Source organism: Pteronotus mesoamericanus, unplaced genomic scaffold, assembly GCF_021234165.1.
Source record: "Pteronotus mesoamericanus isolate MK-2021 breed Mesoamerican mustached bat unplaced genomic scaffold, CSHL_Meso_final contig_25, whole genome shotgun sequence".
Taxonomy (NCBI): domain Eukaryota; kingdom Metazoa; phylum Chordata; class Mammalia; order Chiroptera; family Mormoopidae; genus Pteronotus; species Pteronotus mesoamericanus.
Window position 1 is genome coordinate 37,596,548 of NW_026555105.1, and position 21,145 is coordinate 37,617,692.

General features: G+C 40.6%; 1 protein-coding gene across 1 annotated transcript in view; it reads left to right on the plus strand.

Moving 5' to 3' along the window:
* The window catches only part of DTD1 (D-aminoacyl-tRNA deacylase 1), a 293,729-nt gene extending 273,134 nt beyond the window's left edge, over positions 1–20,595 (plus strand). The window contains exon 6 of the mRNA XM_054574118.1: positions 20,062–20,595. The gene's annotated coding sequence lies outside the window, so the exon portion shown is untranslated. The remainder of the gene's footprint in view (positions 1–20,061) is intronic.
* The last annotated feature ends 550 nt before the right edge of the window (positions 20,596–21,145 follow it).

Here is a 21,145-nt window from a genome sequence, read left to right on the forward strand (position 1 = left end):
GAAGCAGGCTAGATGAAGCTGAGGACCGAATCAGCAAGCTGGAGGATAAGGTAGAAAAAAGTTCCCAGAAACAGCAAGAAAATGAAAAAAGACTCAAAAAGAATGAAGAGGCAGTTAGAGAAATGTAGGACAACATGAAATGTAATAATATCTGGATAATAGGGATACCAGAAAGAGAAGAGATTGAGGAAGGGATAGAGGACCTGTTTGAAAAAGTAATGATGGAAAATTAAAATGAGGAGGAAAAAGATGGCGGAGGAGTGAAAGGGAGTCACGCTGACCTCCTCCCAAAACCAAACTGGAATTGCAACTAAATAATGGAGTAATCACCTGGAAAGCAGTGGAGCGATAGTGGGAGAGGAGCCTTGGTGCCGCGGACAGCGGATTCGACTCTCACACATCCCAACGGGTGAGAAGTGCGGTGGAGGCTCGAGAGGGTGGGCTGGGTGCGCACGGGCACTGGCACCAGAGGGATATTGAAACGGCCAGTTAGCGTCCCCCCGGGAAGAACGGGGTCTGAATCATAAACAGGAACCACTAAACTACAGCCGCTAAAGCCGAGAAAATACAGACAAAACACAACCCCAAAAAGCTTAGGGGCACTCTCTGCCAGAGACAAGTGGCTGGGGATGCAAAAAGACATTTAAAGGGCAAACGCAAAAGTTGCAGCGGCAGCCACCCTCCTTGATCGCTGGGTACAGGCGGCAGCAGGGTGGGCTGGTGCCTGGGAAAAGACTGGTGAGGAAAACTTTGTGAAGAGAACTGACTCTGCGGCCGGTGGAGCTTGGGTTATAACTCACCTCCTACTCTGCAGCTACCATCTCGCTCAAGCATAAGGGAATCAATTAACCTGCCTTTTGTGCGCTCAGCACACAGCTTGTGCGCGTGTGACCTGCGGGGCTGAGTGCAGACTCTCTGGGAGAGCCTTGAGGAGAGACTGGAGACAGTGGCGTTGGGGAAAGAACGAGAGGAGGAACCGGGGAGTCCCGACTCCCTCCCCGTTCGGTAGTCTCCATTGTGGGCTGGAAAGGCGCGACCCCAAAGAGGCAGAAGCGGGGCGCGCATGAACCAGACTGCCTGCGATTGAAACGCAGTCCGCACAGGGGTTGGATCCTCAGCCGAAGGGGTCACAGAACTGCCCAGAGGCCCCTGAGGGGAGACTAGAAACGGAGGCATTGGGGAAAGAACGGGAGGAGGAACCGGGGAGTCCTGACTCCTTCTCCTTGCCGAAGTCTCCATTGCGCGGGAAGAGGCCACACCCCCAAAGAGCCAAAAGCCGAAAAGCAAACATAGACACCCCCAAAACACCCAGAGCAGGCGCGCACACTTGCGCCGAGTGACTGGCGAGGGTTGGCGAGCGTGTGTGTGACCCACGCGGGCTGGCAAACGCTTGCACCTGCCGGCAAGGCCTCACACAGACTGGCACCCATACGGCCTGCGAGGGATTGCACAGAGGGGCAAGGGCAGGCGTAAATTGACCCGCCCGCCGCGATTGCGGAGCAGCCCACAAAATAAGTAGAGCTGCCCAGAGTCCCTGGAAGAGAGACCAGAAACAGGATTAACCGGAGAGCTGATTTCCTCCCATTTCCGTAGTCCCCATTTGGCGAGGGCAAGCAACGCACCCAAAGAGCCAAAAGCGGGGAAAACACACAATAGAAGACTCTAAACTGACCAGTGCCGCGAAGCTCGCGTGCCAGGGAGGTCAGATGAGCACGGGAGGTCGTGAATAAGCCCCCTGGTCTGGGGCAAGCACATGCGAGCCCAGGCAGGTGGGGGACCCTGCCGCGCTGGGAACGCGCTCAAGGAGCTCTCGTGAGAGCGCAGAGAGATCCCAAAAAATAGCCCAGCCCTGACCAAAGGGGTCACAGAGCTGTTCCAAGCAGGAGTCAGACACAGGCATTAGACTCCTGAAAGGCTCAAACAAACAACCCAAGGCCCTATAGGGTCAACAACTGACATCATCAGAGGCAAGCCCAGAAAGAAAAGTAAAGGACAAAAACACTTAACAGACTCTCACAAAAATGGGAAGAAAAAGAAGTTCTCCCCAAATGAGTGGAAAAGGGGACTCCCCACAGAGAGAGCTCAATGAAATAGAGGCAAGGGAACTATCAGATATGGAATTTAAAACAATGGTTCTAAGGAAGCTCAATGAGCTCAGCCAGCTCAAAGAGAACTATGAGAAACTGCAGAGAAACTATCAGGATCTTACAGCAAACTATATCAGCCTGGAAAAGGACATAGAAACTATCAAGAAGACACAAGAGCATATGAAGAATACCATTTCTGAATTGAAGAACACAGTAGAAGGAATCCAAAGCAGGCTGGATGAAGCTGAGGATCGAATCAGTGAGATGGAGGATAAGGTAGAAAAAAGCTCCCAGAAAGAGCAAGAAATGGAAAAACGGCTCAAAAAGAATGAAGAAGCATTTAGGGAAATGCAGGACAACCTGAAACGCAATAATATCTGTATAATAGGGATACCAGAAGGAGAAGAAGAGGAACAAGGAATAGAGAACCTCCTCGAAAAAGTAATGATGGAAAATTTCCCTAATTTGAGGAGAGAAAGGCTCTCATGGATCCAGGAGGCACAGAGGACCCCACTCAAGACGGACCCAAGGAGGTCCACTCCAAGACACATCATCATTAAAATGGCAAATGTCAAAGACAAAGAGAGAATCCTCAAGGCAGCAAGGGAGAAGGAGAAAGTAACATACAAGGGGACCCCGATACGCCTAGGAGCTGACTTCTCAACAGAAACACTCCAAGCCAGAAGGGAATGGCAACAAATATTCCAAGCCATGAAAAGCAAGGGCCTACAGCCAAGGCTGCTCTACCCAGCTAGGCTCTCCATTAAAATAGAAGGAGAAATACGGAGTTTCCCAGACAAAAGAAAGCTAAAAGAATACATCTCTACCAAACCAGCACTCCAAGATATGCTAAGGGGACTGGTTTAAGCAGATGAAGGAAAAGAATGAGACAGAGAGGAACACAAGTACAAAGAGAAAAGATGAGTAAGTTTCTATCAGTAATATCTCTCAATGTGAATGGATTAAATGCCCCAATCAAAAGACACAGGGTAGCTGAATGGATAAGAAAACATGACCCACACATATGCTGCCTACAAGAGACCCACCTCAGAGCAAAAGACCTACACAGATTGAAAGTAAAGGGATGGAAAATAATATTCCAAGCAAATGGACATGAGAAAAAGGCTGGCTTTGCCATACTTGTATCAGACAAAGTCGATTTCAAAGCAAAGGCCATAAAGAGAGACCCAGAGGGGCACTTTATCATACTTAAAGGAAGAATCTATCAAGAAGACATCAACATTGTAAACTTCTATGCTCCCAATATAGGAGCCCCCAAGTTTATAAGGAAATTGTTGGATGACTTCAAAAAAGATATAGATAGCAACACACTGATAGTAGGGGATTTCAACACCCCACTGTCCAAAATGGACAGATCTTCCAAACAAAACATTAATAAACATATCGTGGCACTGAATGAAACACTGAATCAAAGAGACTTAACTGACATATATAGAATCTTACATCCCAAAGAAGAAAAATACACATTCTTTTCAAATGCTCACGGCAGTTTTTCAAAGATAGACCACATGATAGGACACAAAGCAAGCCTCAGTAAATTCAGGAAAATTGAAATAATACCAAACTTTTTCTCAGACCACAAGGCCTTGAAACTCGAAATCAAACTCAAAGAGAAACTTCAAAAACTTGGAAACTCATGGAGACTGAACAGTACACTTTTAAACAATGAATGGGTCAATAATGAGATAAGAGAAGAAATCAAAAAATTTCTGGAAACAAATGAAAATGAACAGACAACTGTCCAAAACCTATGGGACACAGCAAAGGCGGTCCTGAGAGGGAAGTTCATAGCAATACAGGCTTACCTTAAAAAGATAGAAACATTTCAAATAAAAGACCTAACACTACAACTTGAAGAACTGGAGAAACAACAACAAATAAATCCCAGAGCAAGTAGAAGGAAGGAAATAGTCAAGATTAGAGCAGAACTGAATGACATAGAGACAAAAAGAACAATTCAGAGGATCAACCAATCCAGAAGCTGGTTCTTTGAAAAGATTCATAAAGTGGACAAACCTTTGAGCAGACTCATCAAGAAAAAAAGGGAGAGGACCCAAATTAATAATATCAGAAATGAAAGAGGAGAAATAACAACTGATACCACAGAAATACAAATGATCATCAGAAACTATTATGAACAAGTATATGCCAAGAAATTAGAAAATCTGGATGAAATGGACAAATTTTTAGAAAAGTATAATCTTCCAACACTGAAGGAGGAAGAAACAGAAAGCTTGAACAGACCGATAACAGTTGGGGAAATTGAAGCAGTAATCAAGAAACTCCCAGCACACAAAAGCCCAGGGCCAGACGGTTTCCCAGGAGAATTTTACAAAACATTTAAGGAAGAGCTAACCCCTGTCCTTCTCAGACTATTCCAAAAAATCCAAGAGGAGGGAAGACTGCCAGACTCCTTCTATGAGGCCAGCATCACCCTGATCCCAAAACCAGATAAAGACCCTACAAAGAAAGAAAACTACAGGCCAATTTCGCTCATGAACATAGATGCTAAAATCCTCAACAAAATATTGGCAAACCGCATCCAGCAATACATTCAAAAGATTATCCATCACGATCAAGTGGGATTCATCCCAGGGATGCAGGGATGGTTCAATATACGCAAATCAGTAAACGTGATACACCACATAAATCAAAGAAAAGACAAAAACCACATGATCATCTCGATAGATGCAGAAAAAGCATTTGACAAGGTACAGCACCCATTTATGATCAAAACACTCAGCAAAATGGGAATCAATGGGGCATTCCTCAACGTAATAAAGGCCATATATGAAAAACCTACAGCCAATAGCATACTCAACGGGCAAAAACTGAAAGCTTTCCCACTAAGATCGGGAACACGACAAGGATGTCCACTCTCACCGCTTCTTTTCAACATCGTATTGGAAGTCCTAGCCACAGCGGTCAGACAAGAGAAAGAGATAAAAGGCATCCAAATAGGAAAGGAGGAAGTAAAACTATCATTGTTTGCAGATGACATGATAGTGTACATAGAGAACCCTGTAGACTCTACCAAAAAACTCCTCAACCTAATAAGTGAATTTGGCAAAACAGCAGGATACAAAGTCAACATTCAGAAATCAAAGGCGTTTTTGTACACCAGCAATGCAATAGAAGAAGAAGAAATCAGGAAAAATATACCATTCGATATAGCACGAAAAAAGATAAAGTACCTAGGGATAAATTTAACCAAAGACACAAAAGACCTGTATGCAGAAAACTATACAACATTGAAAAAAGAAATTAAGGAAGACACAAATACATGGAAGCATATACCATGCACATGGATTGGAAGAATTAATATCCTTAAAATGTCCATACTACCAAAAGCAATTTATAGATTCAACGCAATCCCTATTAAGATACCAATGACATATTTCACAGAAATAGAACAGACATTTCAAAAATTTATATGGAACCATAAACGACCTCGAATAGCTGCAGCAATTTTGAGAAAGAAACACAAAGTAGGAGGGATCACAATACCGGACATCAACCTCTACTACAAAGCCACTATACTCAAAACAATCTGGTACTGGCACAAGAACAGACCCATACACCAGTGGGACAGAATAGAAAGCCCAGAAATAAGCCCAGGTCTCTATGGACATCTAATATTTGACAAAGGGGGCAGAAGCATAAAATGGAGCAATAACAGCCTCTTCAACAAATGGTGTTGGGAGAGCTGGACGGCTACATGCAAAAAATTGAAATTGGATCATCAGCTGACACCATACACAAAAATAAACTCAAGATGGATAAAAGACTTAAATATAAGTCGCAACACCATCAAAGTCCTAGAGGAGAACATTGGCAGGAAACTCTCAGATATCCCACGCAGCAATTTTTTCACTGATATGTCTCCTAAAGCAAGGGACATAAAGGAAAGAATAAACAAGTGGGACCTCATCAAAATAAGAAGCTTCTGCACGGCTAAAGAAAACATCAGCAAAATGAAAAGGGAGCCAACCATTTGGGAAAATATATTTGCTAATGATACATCAGATAGAGGTTTGATCTCCAAGATATACAAAGAACTCACTCGACTTGACTCCAAGAAGACAAACGATCCAATCAAAAAATGGGCAAAGGACCTGGGCAGATGCTTTTCTAAGGAGGAGATACAGAGGGCCCAGAGGCATTTGAAAGGATGCTCTGCATCACTAGCCATTAGAGAAATGCAGATCAAAACCACCATGAGGTACCACCTCACACCGGTCAGAATGGCCATCATAAACAGATCCACAAACAACAGGTGCTGGCGAGGCTGTGGAGAAAAGGGAACTCTAGTCCACTGTTGGTGGGAATGCAGACTGGTGCAGCCACTATGGAAAGCAGTGTGGAATTTCCTCAGAAAGCTGAAAATGGAACTGCCTTTTGATCCAGCGATTCCCCTGCTGGGACTATACCCTGAGAACACCAAAACGCCAATACAAAAGAACCTATGCACCCCCATGTTCATAGCAGCACAATTTACAATAGCCAAGTGTTGGAAGCAACCTAAATGCCCATCAGTAGATGATTGGATCAAAAAACTATGGTACATATACACAATGGAATACTATGCAGCAGAAAGAAAAAAAGAAGTACTAAACTTCGCAACAGCATGGATGGAACTGGAGAGCATCACGCTAAGCGAAATAAGCCAGGGGGCGAAAGACAGATACCATATGATCTCACCTATAAGTGGAACCTAACCAACAATGCAAAGAAGCAAGGCAAATATGACCAGCAACACTGAAAGGAAAAGAAATCAACAGAGACAAGAGGGAAGGGGGGGGGGCAGGGAAAGGGAAGGGAAGGGGAAAGTCAAGGAACAGATAGCAAGGACTCATGGACAAAACCAAAGGGGAAGAGCTGAGGGAGGGAAGGTGGGAGGGGGCAAGGGAAAGATGGGGGGGAAGGCAGAGACAAATGTATTTAAAAAGTAAATAAATTAATTAAAAATAAATAAATAAATTAAAATGAAAAAAAAAAAAAGTAATGATGGAAAATTTCCCTAATTGGAGGAGAGAAAAAGTCATACAACTCCAGGAAGCACAGAGGGTCCCATTCAAGAGGAACTCAATGAGGCCCACTCCAAGACACATCATGATTAAATGGCAACATTCAAAGAATGTTGCAAGGGAGGAAGAGATAGTAACATATAAGGGAGCCCCAATACGGCTAGCAGCAGACTTCTCAACAGGAACACTGTAAGCCAGAAGGGAATGGCAAGAAATATTCCAAGTCATGAAAAGCAAATGCCTGCAACCAAGACTTCTCTACCCAGCAAGGCTCTCAATTAAAATGGAAGATAAAGTAAGGAGTTTCCCAGACAAAAGAAGGCTAAAAGAATACACCTCCACCAAACCAGCACTGCAAAATATGCTAAAGGGACTGCTTTAAGATGAAGAAAAAGTTTCTATGAATACCCAGTTCCTTTGAGTTGCCAATACTTGATCTCACTAATATTATTAATACTCATTAATCTGATCGTGACAATGATGTTATTTTAATTGTTCCTTTACTGTTTGTTGAAGCTAAACCTGTTTTTGTATATTTCTTGCCTATTTCTTTTATTTTTTAAAAGAAAGCTTAAGTGACTTTTCGATATTCTTTACACACTTACTGATCAAACGTTTGTAGAAATTAAAAAAAAAAACAACCCTATTAACCATGTTTTAAATGTGTTACAAATACTTTTCTATTATATTCCTTGTCCTTTAACTTTTTTATATGTATATTACTATATAGTTAAATGTTTTATATAGTCATAATGTCAATATTTACTTTATAGCTTCTAGGTTTGCATATTTTACTTCAGAGCATGAAAAATATTAGTTCTATTTTCTTCTAAAACTCATTAGATTCTAAATATTGATTTTTAACTCACCTAAATCTCTCTTGTATAATGTGTGAAATAGGGCTCTGTATTTGTTTTATTTCAAGTAATAGTGGTCCATGCACCTTATTTGTTGAATAAGCCTTATTTTACCCATTGACTTGAAATACCAACTTAATCATATGTTGTTAGATACATACATTTGTCTCTAGAATGTTCATTATATTTCATTGATCTACTTGATAATTTCTGTGCTGGCATCATGTTGGTTTAATTGCTGAGACTTTATAAGGGTTTTAAATTTTTTAATATAATTAACATTGACATTTAAAAAAATAAATAAAATCAGTCTGCATTTAAGAAAGAAAGAAAGAGAGAGAGATGGAACTGCTACCTTTTGTGACAACATGGACGAAACTGGAGAATATTACACTATGTGAAATAAGCCAGTTGATGAAAGACAAATACCATATGATCTCACCTATAAGTGGACTCTATTCAACAAAATAAACTAATGAACAGAATAAACCACAGACAAGAAAACATGGAGTAGACTGAATGTGACCAGAGGGGAGGGGGAAAGAGGACAATGGTGGTGAAAAGGGGAAGGGACTAGACAATGAACATGTATGAATGACCCATGGACATGGACAACAGAATGCGAATTGACTGTGGGAGTGGGGGGTGGGGGTGGGATGGGTTCAGGGGGCTAACGGGAAAAATTGAGACAACTGTAATAGAACAAACATGATTTATAAATTAAAAAATAAAGCAGTTATAAAAAAGAAAGAAAGAAAATACAAATGGCTAAAGATGTGTTACATATAGACAATGGAATATTACTCAGCCATAAAAAAGAATAAATGATACCATTTGCGACAACAAGGATGGACCTGGAGGGTATTATGCTAAGTGACATAAGTCAATCAGAGAAAGACAAATACCATATGATTTCACCTATATGTGGACTCTAAAGAACAAAATATATGAACAAACAAAATTGAAACAGACTCACAGGCACAGAGAACATGTCGATGGTTGTCAGATTTTTTGCGGGGGGGGGAAGGTATTCGGGAACTTTGGAAAAGGTTAAAGGGATTAAGAAGTACAAACTGGCAGTTACAAAATATCACAGGGATGTAAAGTACAGCTTAGAAAATATACACAATAGATAGGAGAGAAGATGGCGGAGGAGTAAATGGGAGTCACGCTGACCTCCTACCAAGACCAAACTGGAACTGCGACTAAATAGTGGAGTAATCACCTGGAAAGCAGTGGAGCGATAGTGGGAGAGGAGACTTGGAGCCACGGACAGTGGATTCGACTCACACATCCCAAGGGGTGAGAAGTGCGGTGGAGGCTCGAGAGGGTGGGCTGGGTACCCACGGACACTAGCACCAGAGGGATATTGAAACGGCCAGTTAGCTTCCCCCGAGAAGAACGGGGTCTGAATCATAAACAGGAATCCCTAAACTACAGCAGCTAAAACCAAGAAAATACAGAGAAAACGCAACGCTGAAAAGCTTAGGGGCACTCTCTGCCAGAGACAGGTGGCTGGGGATGCAAAGAGACATTTAAGGGCCAAAGCAAAAATTGCAGTTGCAGCCACCCTCCTTGATCGCTGGGTAGAGGAGGCAGCAGGGTGGGCTGGTGCCTGGGAAAAGACTGGTGAGGAAAACTTTGGGAAGAGAACTAACACAGTGGCCGGTGGAGCTTGGGTTATAACTCACCTCCCACTCTGCAGCTACCATCTCGCTCAGGCATAAGGGAATCAATTAACCTGCCTTTTGTGCACTCTGCACACAACTTGTGATGTGAGCTGGGGGACTGAGTGCAGACTGTCTGGGAGAGCCTTGAGGAGAGACTGGAGATGGAGGCGTTGGGGAAAGAATGGGAGGAGGAACTGGGGAGTCCCGACTACCTCCCCATTTTGTAGTCTCCATTGTGGACTGGAATGGCGCGCCCCCAAAAAGGCAGAAGCGGGGCACACATGAACCAGACTGCCTGTGATTGAAACGCAGTCCGCACAGGGTGGATCCTTGGCCAAAGGGGTCACAGAACTGCCCGGAGGCCCCTGAGGAGAGTCTGGAAACAGAGGCATTGGGGAAAGAATGGGAGGAGGAACCAGGAAGTCCCGGCTCCCTCCCCGTTCCGTAGTCTCCATTGTGGGCTGGAATGGTGTGCCCCCAAAGAGGCAGAAGAGGGGCGCACAGGAATCAGACTGCCTGCGATTGAAATGCAGGCCACACAGGTGGTGGATCCTTGGCCTAAGGGGTCACAGAACAGCCCCAAATTGGAATCAGACACAGACAGTAGACTCCTGGAAGGCTCAAACGAACAACCCAAGGTCATATAGGGTCAACAACTGATATCATCAGAGGCAGGCCCAGAAAGAAAAGGACGAAAATACTTAACAGACTCTCACAAAAATGGGAAGAAAAAGAAGTTCCACCCAAATGAGTGGAAAAAGGGACTCCCCACAGAAAGACCTAAAACAAATAGAGGCAAGGAAACTATCAGATACTGAATTCAAAACAATGATTCTAAGGAAGCTCAATGAGCTCGGCCAGCTCAAAGAGAACTATGAGAAACTGCAGAGAAACTATCAGGATCTTACAGCAAATATATCAGCCTGGAAAAGGACATAGAAACTATCAAGAAGACACAAGAGGATATGAAGAATACCATTTCTGAATTGAAGAACACAGTAGAAGGAATCCAAAGCAGGCTGGATGAAGCCGAGGATCGAATCAGTAAGATGGAAGACAAGGTAGAAAAAAGTTCCCAGAAAGAACAAGAAATGGAAAAAAGACCCAAAAAGAATGGAGAGGCATTTAGGGAAATGCAGGACAACCTGAAACGCAATAATATCCATATAATAGGGATATCAGAAGGAGAAGAAGAGGAGCAAGGGATAGAGAACCTCCTCGGAAAACGTAATCATGGAAAATTTCACTAATTTGTGAGAGAAAGGCTCTCATGGATCCAGAAGGCACAGAGGACCCCACTCAAGAGGGACTCAAGGAGGTCCACTCCAAGACACATCATCATTAAGATGGCAAATGTCAAAAACAAAGAGAGAATCCTCAATGCAGCAAGGGAGAAGGAGAAAGTAACATAAAAGGGGGCCCCAATATGCCTAGGAGCTGACTTCTCAACAGAAACACTCCAAGCCAGAAGGGAATGGCAACAAATATTCCAAGCCATGAAAAGCAAGGGCCTACAGCCAAGGCTGCTCTACCCAGCTAGGCTCTCCATTAAAATAGAAGGGGAAATACGGAGTTTCTGAGACAAGAGAAGGCTAACAGAATACATCTCTACCAAACCAGAATCCAAACTATGCTAAGGGGACTGGTTTAAGCAGATGAAGGAAAAGAATGAGAGAGAGAAGAACACAGGTACAAAGAGAAAAGATGAGTAAATTTCTATCAGTAATATATCTCAATGTGAATGGACTAAATGCCCAATCAAAAGACACAGTGTAGCTGAATGGATAAGGAAACATGACCCACACATATGCTGTCTACAGGAGACCCACCTCAGAGCAAGAGATCTACACAGATTGAAAGTAAAGGGATGGAAAAAAATATTTCAAGTAAATAGGCATGAGAAAAAGGCCGGGGTTGCCATACTTGTATCAGCAAAGTAGATTTCAAAACAAAGGTCATAAAGAGAGACCCAGAGGGGCACTTTATAATACTTAAAGGAAGAATCTATCAAGAAGACATCAACATTGTAAACTTATATACTCCCAATATAGGAGCCTTCAAGTTTATAAGGAAATTGTTGGACGACTTCAAAAAAGATATAGACAGCAACACACTGATAGCAGGGGATTTCAACACCCCACTGTCAAAAATGGACAGATCTTCCAAACAAAACATTAATAATTGTGGTGGTGAATGACACACTGAATCAAAGAGACTTAACTGACATATATAGAACTTTACCTCCCAAAGAAGAAAAATACACATCTTTTTCAAATGCTCATGGCAGTTTTTCAAAGATAGACCACATGATAGGACACAAAGCAAGCCTCAGCAAATTCAGGAAAGTTGAAATAATACCAAACTTTTTCTTGGACCACAAGGGCTTGAAACTGGAAATCAACCTCCAAGAGAAACTTCAAAAACTTGCAAACTCATGGAGACTGAACAGTAGACTATTAAACAATGAATGGGTTATCAAACAATAATAAGAAAAGAGATGAAATCCAAAAATTTCTGGAAACAAATGAAAATGAACAGACAACAGTCCAAAACCTATGGGACACAGCAAAGGCAGTCCTGAGAGGGAAGTTCATAGCAATACAGGCTTACCTAAAAAAGATAGAAACATTTCAAATAAAAGACCTAACACTGCAACTTCAAGAACAGGAGAACGACAACAAATAAATCCCAGAGCAAGTAGAAGGAAGGAACTAGTCAAGATTAGAGCAAAACTGAATGACATAGAGACAAAAAGAACAATTCAGAGGATCAACCAATCCAGAAGCTTATTCTTTGAAAAGATAATAAAATTGACAAGGCTTTAAGCAGAGTCATCAATAATAGAAGGGAGACGACCCAAATTAATATTATCAGATGAAAGAGGAGAGATAACAACTTAAACCACAGATATACAAAGGATCGTCAGAAACTACTATGAACAATTATATGCCAAGAAATTTGAATATCTTGATGAAATGGGCGATTTTTAGAAAAGTATAATCTCCCAACACTGAAGGAGGAAGAAACAGAAAGCTTGAACAGACCGGTAACAGCTGGGGAAATTGAAGCAGTCATCAAGAAACTCCCAGCACACAAAAGCCCAGGGCCGGACAGTTTCCCAGGAGAATTTACAAAACATTTGAGGAAAGGCTATCCCCTGTCCTTCTCAGACTATTCCAAAAAACCCAAGAGGAGGGAAGACTCCCAGACTCATTCTATGCGGCCAGCATCACCCTATTCCCAAAAAAAGATAAAGACCCTACAAAGAAAGAAAACTACAGGCCAATTTCGCTCATGAACATAGATGCTAAAATCCTCAACAAAATATTGGCAAACCGCATCCAGCAATACATTCAAAAGATTATCCACCATGATCAAGTGGGATTCATCCCAGGGATGCAGGGATGGTTCAATATACGCAAATCAGTAAACGTGATACATCACATAAATAAAAGACAAGACAAAAACCACATGATCATCTCGATAGATGTAGAAAGAGCATTTGATAAGGTACAGCACCCATTTATGATCAAAACACTCAGCAAAATGGGAATAAATGGGGCATTCCTCAATGTAATAAAGGCCATATATTAAAACCTACAGCCAATATCATACTCAACGGGCAAAAACTACAAGCTTTCCCACTAAGATCGGGAACTTGCCAAGGGTGCCTGCTGTCACCGCTTCTTTTCAACATGGTATTGGAAGTCCTAGCCACAGCGGTAGACGAGAGAAAGAGATAAAAGGCATCCAAATAGGAAAGGAGGAAGTAAAGCTATCATTGTTTGCAGATGACATGATAGTGTACATAGAGAACCCTGTAGACTCTACCAAAAAACTCCTCAACCTAATAAGTGAATTTGGCAAAACAGCAGGATACAAAGTCAACATTCAAAAATCAAAGGCATTTTTGTACACCAGAATTGCAATAGAAGAAGAAATCAGAAAAAAAATACCATTCGATGTAGCAAGAAGAAAAATAAAGTACCTAGTCATAAATTTAATCAAAGACATAAAAGACCTGTATGCAGAAAACTATGCAACATTGAAAAAAGAAATTAAGGAAGACACAAATAAATGAAAGCATATACCGTGCTCATGGATTGGAAGAATTAATATCATCAAAATGTCCATACTACCCAAAGCAATTTATAGATTCCACGCAATCCCTATTAAGATACCAATGACATATTTCACAGAAATAGAACAGACATTTCAAAAATTTATATGGAACCATAAACAACCCCAAATAGCCTCAGAAGTTTTTAGAAAGAAATACTAAGTAGTAGGGATCACAATACCGGACATCAAACTATACTACAAAGCCTCTATACTCAAAACAATCTGGTACTGACAGAAGAACAGACCCATAGACCAGTGGAACAGAATAGAAAGCCCAGAAATAAGCCCAGGTCTATATGGGCATCTAATATTCAACAAAAGGGGCAGAACCATAAAATGGAGCAATAATAGCCTCTTCAAGAAATGGTGTTGGGAGAGCTGGATGGCTACATGCAAAAAATTGAAATTGGATCATCAGCTGACACCATATACAAAAATAAACTCAAGATGGATAAAAGACTTAAATATAAGTCGCAACACCATAAAAGTCCTAGAGGAGAACATTGGCAGGAAGTTCTCAGATATCCCACACAACAATTTTTTCACTGATATGTCTCCTAAAGCAAGGGACATAAAGGAAAGAATAAACAAGTGGGACCTCATCAAAATTAGAAGCTTCTGCATGGCTAAAGAAAACATCAGCAAAATGAAAAGGGAGCCAACCATATGGGAAAATATATTTGCTAATGATACATAAGATAGAGGTTTAATCTCCAAGATATATAAAGAACTCACTCAACTCCACACCAAGAAGACAAAGGATCCAATCAAAAAATGGGCAAAGGGCCTGGGCAGACGCTTTTCCAAGGAGGAGATACAGAGGGCCCAGAGGCATTTGAAAGGATGCTCTGCATCACTAGCCATCAGAGAAATGCAGATCAAAACCACCATGAGGTACCACCTCACACCAGTCAGAATGGCCATCATAAACAGATCCACAAACAACAGGTGCTGGCGAGGCTGTGGAGAAAAGGGAACACTAGTCCACTGTTGGTGGGAATGCAGACTGGTGCAGCCACTGTGGAAAGCAGTGTGGAATTTCCTCAAAAAGCTGAAAATGGAACTGCCTTTTGATCCAGTGATTCCCCTGCTGGGACTATACCCTAGGAACACCTAAACGCCAATACAAAAGAACCTATGTACCCGAATGTTCATAGCAGCACAATTTACAATAGCCAAGTGTTGGAAGCAACCGAAATGCCCATCAGTAGATGACTGTATCAGAAAACCATGGTACATTTACACAATGGAATACTACGCAGCAGAAAGAAGAAAAGAACTACTAAACTTGGGACAGCATGGATGGAACTGGAGAGCATTATGCTAAGCGAAATAATCCAGGGGATGAAAGACAAATACCATATGATCTTACCTATAAGTGGAAACTAAGCAACAATACCAAGATCCTAGGAAAATAAGACCAGCAGCACTGAAAGGAAAAGAAATCAACAGAGACAAGAGGGAAGGAGGGAGGGGGGGTGGGGAAAAGGAAGGGAAGGGGAAAGTCAAGAAACATGTAGCAAGGACTCATGGACAAAACCAAAGGGGAAGAGCTGAGGAAGGGAAGGAGGGAGGGGGCAAGGGAAAGTGGTGGGGTGTAAGCAGAGACAAATGTATTTGAAAAAATAAATTGAAATAAAATTTAAATAAAAGAAAATATAGACAATAATATTGTAATTATATGTACTGTTCGGTGGGTGCAAGCCTTGCTGAGGGAAAAATAAAATAAAACATATTTTTTTAAAAAGTAAATTAATTAAAATTTAAATGGATTTCATCCATCCTAGTAGCCACATTTCAAGTACTCAAAAGCCACATATGGCTAGCAGTGTCTGCAGAACAAATCTATCTTTTCAAAAAGCTCAGTTGGACAGCATTAAGTACAGGGACTGAGTTTAGATTTTTACACCATCATTGGAACCAGTGTAAGTTCTGTAAGATTGACATGGTTAAATATGTACAATATACATAAGAAATAGATGGGGTAGAATTTAAGCCAAAGAACTAATTGCCATCAGATTTTGTTTCTTCCACTATTAGGTAACATCAGGGTTTTTTCCTGCTTGCTTTATTATATCACACCAAGTTTTATTTTATTAATTAGAATATTGAATCACTGTCCCCATTTTCTCAACACCAAGTGGGACCATCAGCATTCGAGCAAAGGAAGAGATTCTCTATTTTGACAACTCAGGGAGAGTTCACTGGAATCTCTAACAATGTTAGAAGGTCTGAGTGAATCCTGCACTGATATCATTGACTTCCCAGTAACTTTTATGTTTTTCATAGAATAGCCTTTCTTTTCTAGGTACATGAATTCAGATTAGATCCCCAGCCATGACCTGAAATAATTAATGGCTTGACTCTTTTGACAGTCATTTGGAGAGCAGGTCTGTGATTTGGGTATATCCTAACTCTAGCACTTACCTATTGTGGTTGTTCTAATGGCCTAAAGCCAGAAGCAGATCAGTCAGCAAAAGTCAGCATCTTTGAGAGACAGCATTTTAGCACTCTTGAGGGTTCTTGGTTCTGCTGTTCCCCAATGTTACTGATGTTTTCAGGGAGTAAAAAAGAACCACTCCAGCAACTTCTTTCATAAGGCTAGGAAGTTGTGGTGCTAAGTTATCAGATACTTCTTACTGCTGCGTGTCAGGTGTCCTCAACCTACAGGCTCTCAAATATCTCACCTGGCTCACTGGAACATTAAAAAAAAAAAAAAAAGCATTTGGAAACACATCATCCTCTCAGAGGGAGGCACATTTCCTCTTTTCCTGGGTTTCCCAATTTTAAGCATCAATGGGCCACTAGTCTAGAGAATCATGTGTTTATCAGCTTGAACATGACTTCTCCTCATTTCTCATCTGGCAAAGGGACCTACCTCCCTGCTTATGCTTCCAGCTATGTGAGCCTCATGATCTCCACCTGCTCCCAGTTGATAACCAGCAACCTGGCCCCTAGGTTTTCCTATAGTTATGTTTAAGAAAATGAGAGGGAATATTTGTTAAAAGTGAGGTTGGAAATTAAAAGCACCTACTGAGCCCTGGCTGGTGTGACTATTGAGTGCTGGCCTGTGAACCAAACCAAAGGATCGCCAGTTTGATTCCCAGTCAGGGCACATGGTCGGTCGGGTTGCGGGGCAGGTCCCCAGTCAGGGGCACATGAGGGGCAACCACATATTCATGTTTCTTTTCCTCTCTTTCTCCCTCCCTTCACCTCTGTCTAAAAATAAGTAAATAAAATCTTTTTTAAAAAAAGCATCTACTGACCAATCCGTGTATTGTAATGGGGCAGTGGCTAACTGCTGGACAAAAGCCCTTGAATGCAGTTGGAAGCTAATTACTTATAATACTAATGTTGATGTTATGATTAGGTCTGCCTGTTAGAGCTCCCAGTAGTAGCACAGTTAGTTCTTTATTTATTTATTTGTTTGTTTGTTTATTGAATCTATTTGGGTGACATTGGTTAATAAAATTATATAGGTGTCAGGTGTACAGTTCTATAATACGTCATCTGTACATTGTACTGTGTTAACCACACCAAATCAAATATCCTTCCATCACCACTTATCCCCCCATTCCCTTCTTCTACCTCCCCCTAACTCCTCTTCCCTCTGGTAATCACCATACTGTTGTCTGTGTCTATGAATTTTATTTTTCTTTGTTTAATCCCTTAACTCCTTTCACCTTTTTCACCCTGCCCCAAACCCCTTCCCCTCTGACAACTGTCAGTCTGGTTTCTGTTATCTACGAGTATGTTTCTATTTTGTTAGTTTATTTTGTTCATTAGGTTCCACATATAAGTGAGATTATATGGTATTTGTCTTTCTCTGACTGGCTTATTTCACTTTGCATAATACTTTCCAGGTCCATCCATGCTGTCACAAAAGGTAAGATTTCCTTCTTTTTTAAGCTGAGTAGTATTCCATTGTGTAAATGTAGCACAGCTTTTTTTTTATCCACTCATCTACCGATGGACACTTGAGCTGCTTTGTAACACAGTTCTGAAGACATTTAGTTGTAAACCCCCAGTTAAACACTTTATAAAGTCCCTATGCCTGAGTGGTTTACCTAAAAACTTTGAGAAATCCTGGGCTGAAACCTCTCAGAATTCCTTCCAATTTTCTGATTCTCTAGGAGGAAAGTAGAATTCCTAAGTTGTCTTTCTCATATAAAATTTCTTTTAAAAGCTATTTTTATTGCAAAGCTAATGCTCATTCATTGTAGAACATTTCAAAGATGCCAAAATGCTCAAAGAAGAAAATAGAAGTCATCTGCCATCACATTATACTAAGGAAATAATTATTAACATAATGCTTTTATAACATTTTCTCTAAATAGCTAATTCTGTTCTTTATCTAAAGTTAGAAACATACTGTATGTTTAATGTTACCTGCATTTATCACTTAACAGAATATCATGAACATTTTCTAGGTCATTTATTCTTCTACAGTAAACCTTATCACTTCCACCTGCACATCAAATATATGAAGCATATATTTATTATATCAAAGCATTAAACATGTAGAATATTTAATTGAAGTAAGTGTAAAAGAATAATGTACTCAAGCAGAATCTCAAAGCTCATTTTGAGTTCAAAAACAAAGGTTTTAGTTCATACCAAGAAGATGGAGTTTGCCAAAGGTCACTGTGAGAACGAATTTCATGATTTCAGTTACTAGTATTCAGGTGACAAGAGAAGTAATAATAGGTCTTAGAGTTCTTAGGTTTGGGTTTGCATCTTGATTAAAATATAGGGAAAAAATGGGTTGCTTCTCTTGACTTAAAAAATGAAAGTAGTATGGTTTCCAAGAATTACGTTGTATCTTCTCTACCCTCTCATGGTCTTTCAGATACTTCTTAGGAAGTCATGCAGGACCTTGACAGATGTATTTCAACGCATGAGGGTAGGCCTTGGGGAAGTTTCAGTTCCTTGTTTGGGTCCAGACAGAACCAAAGAACAACGACTAGGGACAGTTGAAATTACCCTTCCTTTAGTGGGCTCATGGACCTCAGTATCAAGCTGGGTTTAGGAACGGAAATCTATTAATTCCATTGAGGCATCTGCTCATAATTAATTTCTTAAGAATGTTGCTTGTGTTGAATGCATCTGGGAGCATTTTCACAGATATCGCACTACTGTGTGCAGCCCCCTGTTATCAGAATTTTTGGCTTTTACTGAAGTCCATTCAATTAGAATTTAGATATAAGGGAATAGAAATTGCTCTGTTAAGTTTAGGATTTAGTTAAACTCTTGATGGCAAATAGCTGCCTCACATATCTTGTCAAGGCCAGCTGGTTTTGTTGTAGACTCAGATTACAGAGAAACTCAAGACACTTGGATATCTTATATCAAAGAATGTCCCATACCCCAGGCAGTATTGAAACTATCCCAAGAAAAAATGGTTTGTTTATTCCCTGTCCCTATGCTTTCTTTAGTATGGCACCCCTCTGCCTCCCTTATTGTTACAAGGGTTTGGAGATGAGGCTTTGTACCTGTTTTCAAGGAATTAGTCCATTTCATCCATTGTCTAACACGTGGGCATAAAGTTGCTTGTGATATATCTTTTTTTTACCCTTTAAATACCTATAAAATCTGTACTAATGTTGCCTCTTAGATTCCTGGTATTTGTAACTTTTGTCTTTTTTTCCTTGTCTGGCAAGAGTTTTATTAATTTTATAGACCTTTTATTTTCTCTTGTTTTTCTGTTTGAAATTTCACTTTTGTTCTTGTCTTTATTATCCCCCTACTTCTGTTTGTTCTGGGTTTACCTTGCTTTAATTCTTTTAGTTCCTTAAGGTGGAAATTCAGATTACTGACTTGACAGCTTTCTTCTTTTCTATTATAAACATTTAATGGTATTAATTTCCCTCTAAGCACTACCTTAGGTGAGTATCTCAATTTTGCTATATTGTATTTTCATTTTTATTCACTTTAGAATATTTTCCAGTTTGCCTTGTGACTTTTTTTTTTTGCTGTAGGGGCCATTTAGAAGTGTATTGTTTAATTCCCAGATATTTGGTTTGGTTATCTTTTTGAACTCTAAGAATGAAGTTCTAATAAATTGGAAACTCTTTGGTGAAAAGGCATTCGCATTTATACATGACAACACTGCAGATTTTTCATGGTAAAGTGAAACACTGTCATGCTACTTTAATTGTATGAACTTGAAAAAGGGTATCCTCAGCTATTTTATTATGCTTAGCAATATTTTTAAATAGTATTTGAAGGCAAATATTGGGATCCTTCTGAGATATTGTCTTCTCTTTGTTCTCTTTAGTGCATTATCATTGGGCAGAACTGGATTCTGAAAAATTCATGAAAGATGCTAAACACCTATACTGCTTTAAGAATTTGGAACTGAATCATGAAAAGGAAGACAGAAATAAGAAATTGGTAACCTGAGGAGCCCTGCAGAAAACACCAAAGGAGTGTTACCATTTTCTGTTGTTGCTGTGGTCTGATAGAAGAAGTGGGTGCTGCCAGTGCAGGGGAGTGTCCCCTGTGCTCATGGCAGCAGGGAATACACCTGTGCCTCCCCCACAGGAAGACTTTGTTGGCCCCTGTAATGCCTTGGCTTACTTTTGGAACAGGCTGGTCCGATATCATTTGTTATTGAGTTCTTCTTTCACACTGTGGTTTATTTCTGTGTGTCCATGATGGATGGGTTTCAAATGCATTCATGCTGTCCATGTTCTTCCCAACACTGGCCAAGCCAGTGCCTGTGTAAAGAGAACAATCATCAATGATAATGTATTGTGTGAGACTTTTGCATCTTGTAAATTTTCTCTTTTTTCTAAAAAGAAATAATAAAACTCCAAACCTCAACAGGTTATTTTTTTCAAGTAACCCTCTTATGAGAGGCCTTCCCTTAGTGGCCCACATAGGCCTCAGATTCCCCAGTGAAAGACTATATGGTAATTTGTAGTTGATTGATATTTTACTTGGACATGAGATGGCAGGAAAGGGGAGTGTGTGTGGGAAGGAAATCCAGTTTCAGAATGGCCAGATGACTGATACCAAGCATGACTGCCATATCTGGTTTATCCACCTTTGAGAGGTAGGGGTAGGGCTCAGTGTGTTAGGCTATACAGATGCCCCTTTTCCTGGAATAGCATGGTTGTCCATATATCCAAGCCAATACAGCTCTAGTTATATGAAGAAAGAACCATGTTCTGCCAAAGAGTTTCTCAATTCATTTTAATCTACTAGTGGCATAGCTATAGTTATCATTTTTAGACATTTTATGATATATCAATAGTAACATATATTTATATAACATATTTATAATATATTAAGTGACTATATTAAACGGAGTTATCCTCTCTTGAAATACTCCTTGCTTTCCTATATAAGGGACATCC